We start from the raw sequence: 20,280 nt of genomic DNA, 5'->3' as shown, positions 1-20,280 counted from the left end.
TATTGACGCTCCGGTTCGAAAATGTGACTACGGGACAGAGGTTCGGGGCCGAAGGAGTAGAGGAAGACCTAGGAAAACTTTGGAAGAGACCCTAAGAAAAGACTTGAGTACTTGGATCTAACGGAGGACATGACACAAATGAGCGCAATGGCGTTCTAGGATTCATATAGCCGACCCCACTTAGTGGGAAAAGGCTTTGTTGTTGTTGTTGTTGTTGTAATATTGCTCGACAGATATATATGATTTCGTAGGGAAAAGTTTAGGGATTTCGTCGAGCAAAACCACAAAAGTCGTCGGGAAATATTCCCTTGTTATTTTACCCAGAAAATCGAACTTCCAAAATTTGGGTTTGCTCGATGAACTCACCAATAACTCGTTGGGCGAAGTGTTTTTCCCTCAATTATTTTTCACCAAAATTTTCAGTTTGCAGTTTTTTTTGGAATACTTAGCCGACATAATGGTTCGTCGGGCTAAATTTAATTCTGCCTCGTGTTTAGAATTTAAGGCACTTGCACGACGGAATGGTCCGGCGTGCAAAGCACTGACGTCTTATATTATGCCGAGACCTTCTTCTTCTTCCTACAGATTCTCTCCTTTCTCTCTAAAACCCCCCAACCCCACTGCAAAATCGCCTTCCATCTCTCAAGCTCTCACACTTCCCATCTATTTCAACATCTCAACAACTCTCAAACTCTCACAAAGGTATGATATTTATCCCTATTCAATTAGAATTTGTAATTTATATGTTTGATTTTGAGATTTATATTGTTAATTTGTGATATATATTGTGAATGTGAAATTGATATTGTGTGTTTGTGAATGTATGTTTTAATTTGTATGAGAATTTGGGTTGGAAAAAATTGGGGAGATTGTTGAGGGAAGGGTTTGGGAGGTGGGAGAATGATTCAAGGGGTACCAGTTAGGGGTCGCGGCTTGAGGAGAGACACGAGTTGGGTAGGGGAACGAGTTAGAGTGGGAAATATAATTTTATTTTGTTATATTACATTTTCTAGGAAATATAATAAATTTTGTGTATATTATAAATTTTTATGATATACTAGAAATATTAGAAAAGTTTGGAAATTTTGGAAATTATTTATAATTTTTTTAATAGATGCCTAGGCGCCGCATTAGCATTAGTATTGGTGGGAAAATGAGGATTGAATACGACCCAAGACATATGCATGCCGGGGACCTCCGTATTCATTCAATTTTGAATCATCCAGGCAAGGTACCTCATGACTACCGATAGATGAAGGAATATCTCTCCCAAAGTGAAGCAGGAAATGATGGCAAATCTCTTGGTATGATTTCTTTTCCAATTCAATATTTTTAATAATTTTAATTATTCTAGGTAATAACTTAATTACTTAATATACTTTTATACCTAACACTTATATTTTGTCTACTTCAGATCAATTTCGAGATCGATGTGGAAGACTTGGGTACAGCCTACATAAACCACTTGTGGATTGATCAATTCAGGGAGTGGAAATACGAGTTGCATAACCACTACATAAGTTTTGAAGGTCATGAGGAAGTTCTGACCCATCTACCTCCTGAATTTGAGCATAGGATGAACGAGTGTCATTGACTTTGCAGTTATTTTCAGAATTTATAAATTATAAAAATGGACGTCTTCTAGAGTGATGGACGAGGGAACCAATTTTAATTTTCAATATAATTCCATGAGCTTTATATTTTTATTAATGATTAAGTACCTAAAACAGCCCAACCGTTTAATGTCATTCCAAATTGATCTCAACCTTTTTAAACATTCCAAACAAGTACCTAACCTATTGAAAATGTCACATCCATTAAGCCCAATTAAATTTCTATTAAATTAACTAGGCTTTACTTTGTTTGCAACATCAATAAAGGTCATGGAAGCATGGCCTCCACCACGTAACGGCCACCACCCACTCATTCAAGCCATCACCTCAAAACCCAAAGCACAAGCACAAACTCTACCCTACAACTTAAGTCGTCAAAATTGAGAAGAAGGTTATGGAGGTTGCTGAAATGGTATGGACTGCCATGATGCGGCCACCATCATCTTCACCACCCACATAGAAGAACTGGAAGTTTTACTAGCAGAAAATCGCCAAATGAGGAAATCACGAGTATAAACAAGCTCTTTGAAACCCTATCTAAATTCTTAACCCTATTTTTTCTTAGGAGATTTTCCGATCTTTATTTTTGTTTTCCATTTATTTGTGAATTTGTTTATTTATTTTTATTTTTTCATCTTCAAGTCTTTCTGGAAGTTATTTGTATTATTATTCTATGGTCAAGTAAGCAAATAAATGGGACCCATTGTTGCCACATTGCATTCAATGGAAAAAATTAACTGGCACCTAACAGATATAACTTTTTCAATAGATTGGTTACTTTTTGGAATGTTTAAATATGTTGAGACCAATTTAAAATGATACTAAAAGACTAGGGGGTTCTAGGTACTTAATTCTAAATTTAATTGTATTTACTTTTTTAAATTAAATAAATCTTGCCGGATGACAGATCTAATGTGGGAAAAAGATTTTAAATTTTTTTATAACTTTTATCCTTGTTCCGTTCGTCGGGTTAAGATTTTAAATTTTAGATTTTGTTTAATTATAAAGCTTGCCAGACAAAAACTTCGTCGGGAAATATTAAGGTTTTATTTTTGGGAATTGTTATGAGCATTCCAAAAATCTCATTCTACACTTTAAACTTTCTATATTAGGAAAACAAAATACACTTATGAGGAGTGTAGAATAAAATTTTTGAAGTGCCAATAACACTTCCCTGATTTTTTTAATAAAAAATTTAAGTTTTGCTCAAGGAAATATTTTCGTCGGCTAATAGCTGTTCGTCGGGCCACGTTGGTCAATGCTAACTTGCCCGACGATTAGATATAAATGTTATTGGTGAAGGAAAAATTTTGTCCTAGCTAAGAACAAGTAAGAACATTTGAATACATATGCATACTATTAACACTTTAAAGTAGGCATGCTTCAAAAACAATTCATAAAACCCATGACTTTCAAAGCCTAGTATATGGTGAACCAATAAACTCTTTAACAACATTAAAGAGAAGTTAAGATTTAGAGTTTCTTTACCCTTGAAGCTCATCCTTGTTTACACAAGGGATTCACCCAAGTGGAGGGCCTTCAAGTCACCTCCAAGCTCCTTGGATATTGCTTGTGATTTCCTTCTTCTTTTGTGCTCCTTTGGTCCTTGAGGATGTAAGGAAAGGATCTCCAAAAACACCAAAGGTTTGGTGTCTCTAAGTCTCCACACCAAGGATTAAGTGTGAAGATGAAATGGATGACTTAGAGAAGAAAAGATTGCTAGATTAATCTCTCTAAGTGGCCGGCCTATTTGTAGAGAGAAAGAGAGAAAATGTTTCACCTCTTTGCCTTAAAGACAACCCTAATGAGAAAATAGCTATAAAGTTGCTTTTATAACACTTTTCTTTGGTGAGTGGCAAACTTGCAATTAAGCAAACTTTCACCATCTCCTCACCATGGCCGGCCTATATGTTGTGATTGGGCTTATTGCCCATTTTGTTTTGGTTGTCATACAACTTAAACATAATGGGCCTTATGGACCAAAACACTTTTGGGCCCCGAAACCCAAAACCAACTTAAAGGCCCAATACGAACCTTTCGTATAATTAATTAACTAATTAATTAATTAATCTTGACCATTCTTCAATTAAACCATTTAATTGCATATCCATTTCATTTAATTTCTTCACTATCGCCCTTACTCGGTGTACGATCCATTAGGTTCCAATTAGCGAGGTAGTGGGCGATTGTTACTCTTAACGATCGATTGTGAATTGAAACCACATTTCAATTCTCCCTTTATGATTAGTGTTTGCTAGTCATTAGGGCTTCCACAAACCATGAGTGACACCTAGCAGTATGTCATGGTTACCCCAGCTAAATAGAATAGGTTGGAGAACCTATCCAGTTACAACTACAATGCAATACGGTCATTCTCTAATACAATACTCTTAATCACATTGTTTAAGTGATAGTTTGTTTCATGTCTACTATCCAATGTGATACTTTTCTATATGATTCATTTGAATATGAATTGGAACAAACTTCCTAAGTCATATTCATTTACTTTGGCCAAAGACTTACGAATCATATCTTAGAGTATTCTCCTTCCACCATGGAAGGTTAGAGATCCCTTGTTGTGCATTCATATGCCTACATGACTAGATAGCTTGACCTCAACAATGTCGTGGACACTCCGTTGGAATGCCGTTGACATGATCAAAGATCAAGGACCTAACCATTAAACATTTATGATGCCTCAGGTCAAAGGACTACTTTGCATATTGCAACTTTCGAGTTCTTACATGACATGTATGTTCGAACTCTCTTTTGATCGTTGTTCAGTGTACTCGATTACTTTTTCGAGCACCTATGTGTTTGTCTTAGTGTCCAACACCAAATGACTTGAGACTAGTCATACTCAAGCTTGAGTTGACATAACACATACTAACCTTAGCGGATTGTCAATACCCAATTGGCAATCCTATGGCTAGGAACGTTTTAGGAATGAACATAAGAGAATGGTCTCGATAATCTAACTCACTTAGATCACTTGTCTCTTAGATCAAATACATCCCTTGGATTCCCTTATTGCTTAAACACATGATACAATAAATAGTGATTAACAATAAGCTTTGCCCTTCATTAAACATATAAAAGTTTAATACATTAAGTATTCCAAAAAGCTATTACATCAAATGAGTGGCTTTGTGGGCATACTTCCAACAATCTCCCACTTGCACTTAAAGCCATCTTCCCATGTATCTAATACCCATCTTTTCCATATGACGGTCAAGCTGGATTTGAGACATTGGCTTTGTCAGTGGATCTGCTACGTTATCGGCTGAAGCAACTTTGAGGATGTTGACTTTCCCCTCGGCAGCATATCTTCTAATGATATTAAAGCGCCTGTCAAAATGCTTGTTCTTTTGATGTGCCCTGGGTTCCTTGGCTTGAGCTATCGCCCCACTATTATCACAGTACAAAGTTACTGGTGATGTAATGGTTGGAACCACTCCAAGTTCAGTGATGAACTTCTTCATCCAGAACGCTTCTTTGCCGGCTTCAGCTGCAGCGACATATTCAGCCTCTGTTGTGGAATCAGCAATTACACTCTGTTTATTGCTCTTCCAACTGACAGCCCCACCATTCAGAGTGAATACATATCCGGAGTTGGAACTTCTATCATCGACGTCAGATTGGAAATCTGCGTCTGTATAGGCTTCCACTCACAACTCTGCCGCTCCTCCATATACGAGGAACATGTCCTTAGTTCTTCTTAAGTACTTAAGGACCGTCTTGACAGCTGCCCAGTGTTCTAATCCTGGGTTAGATTGATATCGACTAGTAATGCTCACAGCATATGCGATATCAGGCTTTGTGCATATCATGGCATACATGAGACTCCGTATAAGGAATCATATTCATTTTCCGTATCTCTTCAGGAGTCTTAGGTTCCATGGATTTAGAAAGGTGAATTCCATGTCTAACAGGAAGAAAACCTTTCTTAGACTGTTCCATCTGGAACCTACTTAGCACCTTATCAATGTACATAGATTGGGATAATCCAATTAATTTTCTGGATCTATCACGATAGAGCCTTATCCTACCCAAGTACATAAGATGCATCTCCTAAATCTTTCATGTGGAAGGTTTTAGACAACCACACTTTTACAGAATAAAGTATTGCAGTGTCATTCCTGAATAGTAATATGTCATCTACATATAACACTAGGAATACAACTGCATCCCTAACGACCTTTTGATAAACACAATTGTCGTCTTCGTTTTGAGTAAAACCAAACGATTTGATTTCAGTATCAAAACGAATGTTCCAGTTCCTGGAGGCTTGCTTAAGTTCATAAATGGACCTTTGAAGCTTGCATACCTTAGTCTTTTCAGACTTGGACACGAAACCTTCGGGTTGAGTCATATAGAGCTCTTCCTCTAGGTAGCCATTCAGAAATGCCGTCTTCATGTCCATTTGCCATATCTCATAATCATGGTATGCAGCTATAGCAAGCAAAATCCGAATGGACTTAATCATGGCTACAGGAGAGAAGGTTTCTTCTCGTTGCCTATAACCCTTGGCTACGAGTCTAGCCTTATAAGTCTCCACGTTCCCATCAACGCCTATCTTCCTCTTGAAGACCCATTTGTTTCCAACAGATACTATACCTTCTAGAGGGTCTACAAGAGTCCAGACCTGATTTTGATACATGGAATCCATCTCGGATTTCATGGCCTCTTGCCATCTTTTTTAATCAATGTTGGACATTGCTTCAGTGTAGTCCCTAGGGTCCTCCTTTGTGTCATTGTCACCTAGAAGGTGCAATTCCGCAAAGTCATTGTCTAAGCCATACCTCTTAGGTGGCTTACTAACTCGTTCAGATCTACGTGAAGCTAGGGGTTCAGGAACAGGGTTGTCAACCTGTTGAGTGCTTGTTTGTGGTTCATCATTAATCTCATTAATTTCCTTCAATTCTATCGTTTTCTCGCTACTTCCATTGAGAACGAATTCGTCCTCAAGAAACATAGCAGTTCTGGCGACAAAGACTTTCTTGTCGTCAGGGTTATAGAATTCGTATCCCAAAGTCTGTTTGGAATACCCCACAAAGTAGCACTTAACAGATCTTGCTTCAAGCTTGTCAGCTTCAAGCCTTTTAACGTAAGCCGGACAACCCCAAATCCTAATATGATTAAGATTTGTGCTTTTGCCATGCCATATCTCATATGGCGTTTGTGAAACTGACTTGGAAGGTACTCTATTAAGCAAGTAAGCTGCTGTATATAGAGCGTATCCCCAGAATGTTACTGGTAGATTGGCAGAACTCATCATACAATTAACCATGTTCATCAAGGTTCGATTTCTCCGTTCAGAAACTCCGTTATGCTGAGGAGTTCCTGGTGGAGTCCACTGTGATACTATTCCACGCTCTTTGAGATAATCTAGGAACTCGTTACTCAGATATTCACCCCCTCGATCCGATCTTAGGGTATTTATCTGTTTCCCAGTTTGCTTCTCAACTTCATTCTTGAATTCTTTGAACCTTTCAAAGGATTCTGACTTGTACTTCATAAGATACACATAGCCAAACCGAGAGTGATCGTCGGTGAATGTGATATAGTAGGAGAAGCCTCATCTCGACGTAGTAGACATAGGTCCACATACGTCAGTGTGGATTAACCCTAGAATTTCAGTGGCACGCTCTCCTTTTCCAGTAAATGGAGATTTGGTCATCTTCCCTTTCAAGCAACATTCATAAGTACCCATCTGGTCATTACCTAATGGGCGGATATATCCGTCTTTCGACATCTTGCGAATCTTATCAAGGTTCACATGTCCAAGTTTAAGATGCCACATCTTTTCTTGGTTAACTTCTTCTCTAGCCCTTTTGGGTTTTGAGGTATTCCCGCCTTCAATACAGTGCATCCCACTATTCGTTTCTAGGTGAAAAAGTCCCTCTATCATATTACCATGAGAGATAATACGACCGTTCAAGTATAAAGTGCAACTCATTTTGTCAAACAATACTGAGTGCCCATCTCGTAAAAGCTTAGAGATAGAAATCAAATTCTTTATACATGAAGGAAAATATAAACAATTTTTAAGTTACAGGACTTCCCCAGAGGGTAGTTTAAGCATGTAGGTGCCTATTGCTTTTGCAAAGATTTTAGTGCCGTTCCCAACTCGCACAACCATCTCCCCATTGCGCAGTGACCTGCTCCCTGCTAGTCCCTGCAACGTATTGCAGATATGTTGACTAGCGCCTGAATCAAATATCTAGGAATTGGAGCTCACTGTAAAAGCACTCTCTATGACAGAAATAGTCTCTTCAAAAGTTCGTGTCATAAGGCTCGCAATGCGCACCCTGTATTTCTTCTTCCAACGTTCATCCTTTCCACAATGAAAGCATGTTCCTTTGGATTTCTTTGCCTTCTTCTTATGCAACCTTTTCCTTGTGTTTGCATTCTCACTCCCACTGTCCCTTTTGAAACCTTTTTCAAATTTACAGCACATGTCAATCATCTCGTTTAAAGAGTGATCGAATCTATTCACTTTATAGTTTACAATAAACTTAGTGAAATCATCCGAGAGAGATGCAAGGAAAAAGTCTTGGGCCATTTTCCCATCGATGGAAGTTCCTAAACTTTGAAGATCTAGAAAGATCATTTCCATCTTTTGTCCATGTTTATGGACCGATGTCCCCTTTGCCATTTTGGCATTCATTAGACTACAAACATTTGAGAATCGTACATTACTAGTCTCAATGTCATGCATCTTATGCAAACTTTCAACCATGGCACAAGAAGTGTCCATGTGCTTATGTAGCTTCATAAGCTCCTCACTAAGTGAAGTAAAGATTAAGCATTTGGCTTGTAAGTCATCCTCATAGTGTCTAACATAATTTTGACACTCCTCCTTTGAAGCTAGTTTCTTAGGAGGTACATGAGGAGGGGATTGCTTAAGCACATACAATATGTCTTTCACCTTTGAGACATTCTCAATGTGGCGATACCAAGCAAGGAAACGTTGGCCCTTAAGGCCCCTTTTGTCAAGTATAATGGTGGGTATAATTTTAGGCATGTCGTTAACTACATAACATAACAGAAATCGTATTAGATTGTTTGTTTAAAACTATTTGATTAGGTCTTTGAATCAAATAGTATCACCCACTATTTTTGGCAAATTCCACATCCCTCAATGGAATTCGAGAGTTATATTGAACTCTTAGCGGGGTATGGGAGACTCACCATTACCAAGCCCACCTCAGAAGAATATCATATTGGCTAGCAACAATAATGATGAGAGGATAACGCTTTAGCCATTTACAACTTTTGTAATTACCCATCTAGTTTGGCCTCTAGAGAATGATGCCTCAGAAGAATATCATATTGGCACCATTGCACTTAGTTAAGTCATTCCCACCATGCTAGTTCAAGTAGGGGTTCAAGAATAGCCTCAGAAGAATATCATATTGGCCATACTCGTTGCCTACTTTTCATTTCATCATATGTTTATGGGCTTCTCCTGAATGTAAGCACATACTTTGCATACCCCAGAACTGGACGAATACGGTGTATGAGTCACAAACGATTGAAGCCCATCACGGTGGAAGACCTATGAAGAGATGTTTAAAACATATCTTGCTTATCAACTTAATATTCGTTTTGTTAAGGGAGTAGTGTTGGGCTACATCAAAATCATTTTAATCTTATTAAAAGAACTTGGGCCTATCACAACCATTGGTCCAAGTTTAATATGAATTAGTAGTTTATAATACTCCCACTATTTCGAAGAAATAAGTGAGACTATATGGAACTACTAACGAATACATTAAATCCTCATATGGACTATATAGTCATATTAGGTTTTAGGATGATTATGAACCGTTTAATTTGATCCAACACGAGCCTTGTGTTGGACCTTGGGTCTAAGGTAGGTAGTTGTTGATTTTAGTTACGCGTTTAATCCAATTAAACCGTTATTTCCTATTGGGCGTTGGACCCAACTATTCCATTTTGCATACATATAAACAAAAAGGAATACATGAAATAATAAGAAGGGCTTATGCCCTTTTACAACACAAATGATGGACTTATGTCCATTTACAACAAATTGAACTAATCAAATTACATTCAAATGTACACTACTAAACCCAAACATTCATAATGTAAATCGGCCAATCACATAGCTCAATTATCGAGGCATTTGGTTCATAATCACCATTTTCTTAATCAATCACATTAACTAAGAAAACAACTTTAAACAATTGGTTTTTTTGGATCCATAGAATTGATTTAAATGGAACTAAATGAAATGAAAATCCAATTCTCATTAAAGAGACAAAACCATTTTGTTCTCATCTTATTTGTGCCAAAAGAAAACTATGACCACAACAATTGGGCCACAATGCAAATACATAAACTTTTGGGGTCACTTTGTAAAAACACAATAGTCCACAACTTCATGTAAATACAACTAGATCCCAAAATTTTAATAATGTAAAAACATCATTAAAGGAGCAAAACAATTTGTCCTTTAGAGTTTTTGGGCCTTAACGTAAAAACGTAAACTTTTGGGCCAAAGTGCAAATACACAAAAGTATCAAAACTTTATGTAATTGCATAAAAGGCCCCAAAAGTACCCCCACTAGGGGGTGGCCGGCCATTTGAGAAGAAATGAAAAATTTTCTAAAAAGTTTTTGCAAGTTGATTTTGGTGGGTGAGGAAAAGGTGAAATTGATGGTTTGTAAGAAAATGTTTTGTAAAACATTAAAGAGTTTTGTCAAACATTAAAGCCAATATTAATGCTTCACCAATAACTATCACCCATCAAAATTAAACCAAAACTTTATGAAAAACATAAAACTTTTGAATCAAAACTTCAAAACTTTTTGTTCTTGGCAAGAACTTCAAGAACATTGAAGAACACTCATGAAAACTCATAATAGCTCCATGAATGTTTTCACTCACCAAAACTCATTGTTTTCACCACTCAAAAGAGGGCTAATATCCTAGGGTACTTAGGGGTTCCAAAAGTCACTTTAAAACCATTTTAACAAGACAAACATGAACCCAAAAAATCACCCTTTGGATTTGGCCGAATTTCCCAAAATACATGGCACCAAATTTTAGTTCCAATATTCATGCTTAAATGAAATACATCTACAACATTTAAGATGCTAAATTTTCTAGCAAAATTTATATATTCAAAAGCAAGAACAAAGCTTGTAACATTTACAACATTTAAATCACAAAATATGAACATCACAAAACCCAAAAGGATTCACCATAAACTAGGCCTAGGCTCTGATACCACTTGAAGGAAAAATTTTATCCTAGCTAAGAACAAGTAAGAACATTTGAATATATATGTATACTATTAACACTTTAAAGTAGGCATGCATTAAAAAACAATTCATAAAACTCATGACTTTCAAAGCTTAGTATATGGTGAACCAATAAACTCTTTAACAACATTAAAGAGAAGTTAAGATTTAGAGTTTCTTTACCCTTGAAGCTCATCCTTGTTTACACAAGGGATTCACCCAAGTGGAGGGCCTTCAAGTCACCTCCAAGCTCCTTGGATATTGCTTGTGATTTCCTTCTCCTTTTGTGCTCCTTTGGTCCTTGAGGATGTAAGGAAAGGATCTCCAAAAACACCAAAGGTTTGGTGTCTCTAAGTCTCCACACCAAGGGTTAAGTGTGAAGATGAAATGGATGACTTAGAGAAGAAAAGATTGCTAGATTAATCTCTCTAAGTGGCCGGCCTCTTTGTAGAGAGAAAGAGAGAAAATGTTTCACCTCTTTGCCTTAAAGAAAACCCTAATGAGAAAATAGCTATAAAGTTGCTTTTATAACACTTTTCTTTGGTGAGTGGCAAACTTGCAATTAAGCAAACTTTCACCATCTCCTCACCATGGCCGGCCTATATGTTGTGATTGGGCTTATTGCCCATTTTGTTTTAGTTGTCATACAACTTAAACATAATGGGCCTTATGGACCAAAACACTTTTGGGCCCCAAAACCCAAAACCAACTTAAAGGCCCAATACGAACCTTTCGTATAATTAATTAACTAATTAATTAATCTTGACCATTCTTCAATTAAACCATTTAATTGCATATCCATTTCATTTAATTTCTTCACTATCGCCCTTACTCGGTGTACGATCTATTAGGTTCCAATTAGCGAGGTAGTGGGCGATTGTTACTCTTAACGATCGATTGTGAATTGAAACCACATTTCAATTCTCCCTTTTTTATTAGTGTTTGCTAGTCATTAGGGCTTCCACAAACCATGAGTGACACCTAGCAGTATGTCATGGTTACCCAAGCTAAGTAGAATAGGTTGGAGAACCTATCCAGTTACAACTACAATGCAATACGGTCATTCTCTAATACAATACTCTTAATCACATTGTTTAAGTGATAGTTTGTTTCATGTCTACTATCCAATGTGATACTTTTCTATATGATTCCTTTGAATATGAATTGGAACAAACTTCCTAAGTCATATTCATTTGCTTTGGCCAAAGACTTACGAATCATATCTCAGAGTATTCTCCTTCCACCATGGAAGGTTAGAGATCCCTTGTTGTGCATTCATATGCCTACATGACTAGATAGCTTGACCCCAACAATGCCGTGGACACTCCGATGGAATGCCGTTGACATGATCAAAGATCAAGGACCTAACCATTAAACATCTATGATGCCTCAGGTCAAATGACTACTTTGCATATTGCAACTTTCGAGTTCTTACATGACATGTATGTTCGAACTCTCTTTTGATCGTTGTTCAGTGTACTCGATTACTCTTTCGAGCACCTATGTGTTTGTCTTAGTGTCCAACACCAAATGACTTGAGACTAGTCATACTCAAGCTTGAGTTGACATAACACATACTAACCTTAGCGGATTGTCAATACCCAATTGGCAATCCTATGGCTAGGAACGTTTTAGGAATGAACATAAAAAAATGGTCTCGATAATCTAACTCACTTAGATCACTTGTCTCTTAGATCAAATACATCCCTTGGATTCCCTTATTGCTTAAACACATGATACAATAAATAGTGATTAACAATAAGCTTTGCCCTTCATTAAACATATAAAAGTTTAATACATTAAGTATTCCAAAAAGCTATTACATCAAATGAGTGGCTTTGTGGGCATACTTCCAACAATTGGATGTCTTGAATCACAAAAGTGTAAATGGTAATTGACTAATAGTTACAATTCAAGTATTAAACTATAAGTTATTAGATGTCCTGAACCACAAAAGTGCAAATGATAATTGACTAATAGTTACAATTCAAATTTTAAACTATAGGTTATCGGTTAGTCACTGTGTTCCAAAGTTGGCAAAAACAAGTGTTAAAGTTATTACTAACCTTTTTACCATTGTCTCCTCAAGTTCATCTTTGGCTTTTTACGTGGTATTATTTAGATGGTCTAACTTATACTTACAATGTGGATGCTAAATTGATAACATGCAAATTAACAAATGACATACAGATATTACATAAAAACTTTTTAATAGAACATCTTAATATTTTAGATATCAAGAGAGAGAAAAAAAATTGACTTAGGCGTGGAACATTAATTTGGATAGCATGTAAGAAAAAATTAGCCCACTTCATGGATTGTGTAAAAAAAATGGAAAATTCTATTCTAATCCTTGTCTAAGATTACTTTTTGAATAAAAACCTTGTCTAAGATTAAAAACATTTAATTGTAATTTTTAATATTAAATAGGTTGTAATAATTATTGAGTTTTTATTTTATTTTTATATATTGATTCCCATAAATAATAACAATGTTATTTATTAAGTTCCCATAATAAGAAAAGTCATATATTTTTCATTGTGTGTGAATTTCTCTATATATACATGTATATGCGTATTACGTACATATGTATGTTTAGATACTATAATTACAGACCGATACATTTGTACCGATATATTTGTACCGAAACTTACGAACCGATATTTCTGTACCTATGAGTAAAATAAGGTACCTAAAATTATGTACCCATACATTCGTACCAATACTTCCGTACCTATGAATAAAATAATGTACCGAAAATTATGTATAAATTGTTTTCATTTTGTTGTAGAATTTTTTTAATAATAAGAATTTGAATTTTGAACAAATCTTTATCTATTAATATGACTGGAGCACGAAAAAAAAATTTATGGATGGGTAAAGAATTTCGAATGGTAAGTTTATAAATAATAAATGTGCTATAATTACTTAAATATGATAAAATTTTAAAATAGGGACTTATATTAGATTTTGAAAACCATTCAGATTAAAATCTAAAAACAATCTTCTTGAAGCCCTAAAATCTAAAAGCCCCAAAAGGAATTTTTTTTTTTCTCGTTTTCCCCAATTATTGAAAGACAAGACCAATCTGTTATACGCCTGCACCACCTGGTGTAGCTTAACTCATCCTCCACAGCAATTTCTCCCCTGTGGGTTCTACATTTCGTATTTTGGGAAACATCTCTATACCATTTTCTTTTTCTTTTAGAAGTTATCAATACGAACCGTTCATGGAATTGAACAATGCTTAATCACACCCATATATATATATATATATATATATATATATATATATATATATATATATATATATCAACATGTATATTTTGGGTCCCCATATAATATGGTTTGTATATATAATGTGATATTTTGCTAAAGGGAGAGGTAGTTTGTTTAAAATTGTGTAATAGAGCCAATAGAGTATACAGAAAAATTCCCTCGCACCTCGCATTATTCGGATTCTTACACCGACAGCTTGCAGCCAACTCCACAGCTCCATTTTTAATTGGCATCAAGAATTAACAAAACAAAAACAATTGAAACCACAAATCTCTAGACAATAATTCCGACCAAAAACTATTTTTATAGAAATATATAGATAACTATCTCTGTGGTCCTCTGGCCCTCTTCCACGTTTAATTTAAATCGATCTGGAGGAACACAAGTGGGTCAGGTGGGGAATAAAATTTAAATACCCTAATTTTTTTTTTCATCTAAAAAAGCCCTGAATCTGAACTTCAAAAGTTATTAGTTTTGCTCTACAATCTGAACCTTTTAATTTCACTATAACTATAATTTTTCGATATCTAACAATTCTCTGTAATTTTATAAAAGGTTATAGGTTTTATATTTTGTAAATATAGACCTAATGAAGTGTACTGCATGTGTATTACTTAGCCATAAAAAATAACTTAAATATTTTCTCTTTTCTAGAGACAACCCCATGTGTTGCTGGCTACTCCCAAAGAAGGGAGGGTTGTCTTCGATGAGATGTTTTGCCATGGGTAGTAAGCAAATACACATATTAATTGTCTACCTTTTTGGTTCAGAAGAATGGGAATTAGCAAATAACACACATCTTAATGTTGGATTAATTTGTTTAATTGGAAGTAAAAGTAAACAACAATTTAATTCATGTTTTGTGGTTACTGTGTTTTTTCACAGTTGTGAACACATTCATAGAAACCTACATGCTTGGTGACTTGTCAAAACTTAATTAGTTATTAGTTTGTGATTATAGGGTATAGGTTGGAGATCATATTCGAGGCATCAATGTTTACTGTTGCTCCAAGGCAGATTTTTTATTTTGTTTCTGTATACAACATGGATATATAATATCAAAATAATGGTACATCCATCGATAACGTCTATGCATAGATGATTGTGTTAATCTTTTTTGTTGATAAGATGTTGATATGGTACCATAAACATGGTTTTTTTTTGTTTGTTTGTTTGAATACAAACGATATTCTTATTCTAAATTAAACTAAACAGAGGAAGAAGAGTTTAATCAGGATGTAATAGATTAAAACAGAAGACCAATCCATCACTTGCTCCATAAACGTGCCTTCAGTAATAAAATCTACGTGTATTAAAATCTTATTATAGAGTTCCATAATTTTAATAAATATTTTCTCAACTAATTTAACAATATAACATATCAGATATGTGAAGGAATAATGTGTAAAGGTTAAGGATGTTATGAGACATATACATATATATGTATGTGATAACCTCGTCCTCTTCGTCATCTACCTCAGTTCCATCCTCCCCTTAAAATAATTCCTGTTTCTCCCTCCGGAAATTTAGGGTTTTGATCGGTAGAACTAACACATTGGGTTTTGCGTATTTGTTTATCTATATACGTGTGCATTCAGTATTTGAAAGAGATCGAGAAAATTAAACATTGGATACCGAATGGGGATGAGATAGCATCAAATGTAAGGAAGCTCCGAATGCATGGAGCCAAAAGCAGTTGTGTATTTTATTTATTTCTTATTTTTATGATTTCCTATAACTATATTCTCCTTTAGTTTCATGTGCATATTAGTTTAATTAATCAAGACGAAACCGTGGGTCTGCTCAAAGTCAGCTCAGATAAGGACGTCAACATAAACAAGTTCAAGAAATTCTAGCTCCTCTGACACAGTCAGGATGTAAATACATGTTTTGTGATGTTCCAAACTACTATTTAGGTTATGCAGAAATTTTCTCAAGATCCAGATCGGTTTATGAACTATAAATATAAAGCAAGAAACTTTTGTTTCTCAAAAACTAGATTTAACTGAACTAATATATATATATATATATCTTAGGTGATAGGTGACAATTGAAAAGGGCATACCATAAAGCATGGATCTAGAGTAGTATATCCAAAGCTTTGTAGCGGCTGGGATGTATGTATAGGGTGGCATGGTCACCAAGTCTATAAGCCCACTGCAAGCAGAAGTCAACTTTGCCAACTAATTAGGCTGTAACTTGGGCGGCTTAATGGAAACTTGAGCGTCTAATTGTAGGCCTAGCTATCTCAAAATGAGTGATATTATTAAGGAAAAATTAGGTTCACATTCTTCATTTTGCTACTCTATTAATTAAAATTTTATTCTTTTTTAATTTTTAATCAAGGTCTTTGGGTATTAATAACATCATTAATTATTTCAATAATAAAATATTTTTTATTTCTAAATATATTCATTTAGTGTTAAAAATGTTACAATTAGTATATTTATATTTATGATTAAATTTTTTATCATATATTTTTAGTTTTAGTTTGTACCCATTTTTAATTTGCAACACTTTTTTAATTTGTACCAATTTCCATTTCAGTTTTAATGTCACATCCCGGCCCAGGATGTGGTGGGGGCCCGAGCCACCCCGACCTAGATCGAGGCATGCTGGCCATCACGATCTAGGTCGGGGTGTGTCATTTAATTTGTACCCATATATTAAATTCTTTTTGGGCCCATATTTTTTAAAGTTTTGTTTGTATTTGTACCTTTTTTATAAAAAATTTATTTGTACCCATTTTTTATTTTGCCAAATGTACCCATGCTAATTACATGTAATTTTTTCAAAATTTTAATCTTAAAATGTACTCATTCTTAAATATACCAATTTGTTACATGCAAAATGTACCTTTTTTTTTTTATATAAAATCTATTCAATTTTTTTCTAATCTATTTTTAAACTTATATGGGTACATTCTTTTTTCTTTGATTTAAAAATGTATTCATGTCAAGTTTAATCGAAGAAATTTACTAATGTTATTAAGCCTAATATCTTTTTTTTTTTTTTTGTAATTTTGAAGAATGTACCCATGTTTTGATACAATAATTTTTTGGTTAATTTTGATGAATCTACCCATGTTCATACACACACACACACACAATAGTATATTTATATTTTAATATTTTTAATCCCGCAAATTATGGTTTTTTATTTAAAATCACATTTATATAAACAACTTAAATTTTTAATTTTTAATTTATAGTAATGTACATAGAAATAAATTATCACATTAATTTCAGGAACTTTGATAAAAAATTGAAAACCAGCAAGGTTTCTATGACAACCCGTCCCTAATTTTACAATTTCATAAATTTTAAAATGTGAATTTATGAAAATACCCTAGAGACGAGGATATTGACTTGTGTTGACCAACGTATAGTGAGATGTACGAAATATTCTTTTAGCATATTCTTGAAGTACTTGACTGTACAAACGCGGAGGCGCAATCGAAATCCAAATCGGAGCTATGGTTAAAATTTTACAAAACATCGAGTATCGTATACCAATTGATAAATTTCATAATTGGTTAATATTTTTGTGGTTTGTTTTAGGGAGCCACGTGTGTGTGGCTGGGAAGGAAAAACAATAAGAAATGAAGAAACGGGTTGGGAGGAAGAGGAGAGTTGCAGGAGATGATGGTGGCGAATCGGAAGAGGAGAGAGGAATAGGCTGTCCAATGGAGAGAGAAGGAAATAAGGGGAAAGGAGAGAGGTGAGTGGTACCCAATCCAAACCTCTATTCCCCTCACCCGTATACCCACGTACCCGACGACAGTGCCACTAGGTTCGAAGCAATTTCCAGCGATTCTCACCCATTTTGCAGACGATTTTCATCCATTCAACACCAACAAACTTCATCATCATGTCCCAACATCCAATTCTAGCCAAAATTGACACAAATTGGTGGAGATTTCACAAAGAGCACACCGCGGGTGCCGCGAAAGACTTGTCCAAAATCCACCAATTCCAAAATGTTTTTCTTCAATTACCACCATCATTAGACCTCCCTTGAGGCTTAGAACAGTGCCCAATCAGTGATTGGAGTGTCAAAGTTGATTTGAGGACGAATCAAGAACACCCAAATTTTAGGGTTTCGGCGGGTTCGAGACAAATTGGAGCCTTTCCTGGCCAAATTGGACTTGGTCATAGGCAACGATGGTTCGTGATGTCTCTGTATGCGTGCTAGAGAGTCGTAGCGTGGACCTTAGGTGAGTGGTTTTTTTCCTTTTTATCATATGTATATAATTGATAGTTCATCAAACGCTTCTAAATTAATTTATGCATGTTACCTACAAATAATTATTGTGAACTACGATTGGCTTGATCACTGTTTAGGGTACGTAGGCAGTCTAACAAGATGTTAGATGCAGCCATACAATAAATGAGATTAAATAATCGAGACAAAAGCCTTGTTTGGGGAATTGAGCAATGTGTGAGGAATTGAGAAATTGAAGTAAAGAATCATAAGTAATGATAGTTCATTAAATTAGTGTTTAGTTGGGCTTGCCCCCGATAATTATCCCCGAAATAGATAATTCGGGAGTGGGGCGTTATGGATTATGCATATTTCACCATGTTATATGTATGTATATATTTTATAATGCCATGACATGGTTGAGTTAGGTTGCATCATGGCATATTCATATGTATATTACTTGCACTTAATTACTGTAAATGCTTTGAAGTGCAAAGAGGAACGCATGACGCACAGGTAAGTTCAGGTGAGTTTATGGTGTTACTCGAAAGGATCGAGTTATGGCATGACTATATTTATGTTAATAGGCAACTCCGACATTGTCGTACAGGTTGCAATGATAGGCAACTCCGACAGTATCGTACAGGTTGCCAATGAGTCGTACATGTTATGTTGAGATGCATTGATAGCTTATAAACCTGCACCCCGGTGTTAGTGCTCCTGCCCGTGGCCAGGGCATAGTCCTTCACGTGATGTTCACCTCTTACACCTTACGCTCACCTTGGATCCAAGGTAGGTGCACAATCCTATCGTACAGACCACTTTAGGTGGTTCCAACTCATAGGTGACCTGCGATTATTCGCACAGTCTTCACGTGATCGTAGCACTTGAGCTTATTTATTTACACCCAGTCCTATCGTACAAACCACTTTAGGTGGTTCCGACTCGTGTGCAGGTATACTTATTGAGCTATAGATTCAGTTGTACAAGTCACAAGAGGTGACTCCGACTTATGAGCTAGCATATGTGATGAGATATGGATAAGTCGTACAGGTCACAAGAGGTGACTCCGACTTATGAGCTAGCATATGTGACAAGATATGGATAAGTCGTACAGGTCACAAGAGGTGACTCCAACTCATGAGTTAGCATATGTGATGAGATATGGATAAGTCATAAGGTCACTATAGGTGACTCCGACTTATGAGCTAACATATGTGATGAGATATGGATAAGTCGTACAGGTCACAAGAGGTGACTCCGACTTATGAGCTAGCATATGTGATGAGATATGGATAAGTTGTACAGGTCACTATAGGTGACTCCGACTTATAAGCTAGCATTGATTGATGAGACATGGTTGTAGTCATACAGGTCACCATAGGTGACTTCGACTTACGTGCTAGTATGGGTTATTAAGCACTTGATTATTTATATTGCTAATGAGATGCTGTGATGTGGTATACTTTTGAATTTAATATTAGTATACTTTAGATTTCATGTTTATCCGTAGTATGATTTTCTGGAAGCTAAATAGGTGCTACTGTGAGGGATTATATCGTTTAGAAGGTTTTTATTAAAGCCTTATTTTTCTAGCCCACTCACTCTTGTTTTTATCCCTCCAGGTCTAGTAGCAGAGCTTTCGTATCAACGAGGATTTGTGGCAAGTCTTGGTATTGGAGATTACCTTCGATGGTACGATTTTCAATCCACTCTACTATACTTACTTATGCTCTGACGTCACGTGTGAAATGAGTTCATTTCCACTCACGACGCACTCTTGTATTTAGGCACTTTTAGGTTTAAATTTATTCACATTTTTCTACATCATCATACTTTATGGCTTCGTCACCTTCCAGGTGTCGGCCAGCACAGCTCGATTCGGAGTCCTAGTAGACATCCTACGTCGGGGT

Source organism: Malus sylvestris, chromosome 4 (assembly GCF_916048215.2).
Source record: "Malus sylvestris chromosome 4, drMalSylv7.2, whole genome shotgun sequence".
In the NCBI taxonomy this organism is placed as follows: domain Eukaryota; kingdom Viridiplantae; phylum Streptophyta; class Magnoliopsida; order Rosales; family Rosaceae; genus Malus; species Malus sylvestris.
The sequence above is the reverse complement of the archived record's forward strand: the minus strand, read 5'-3'. Positions refer to the sequence as shown.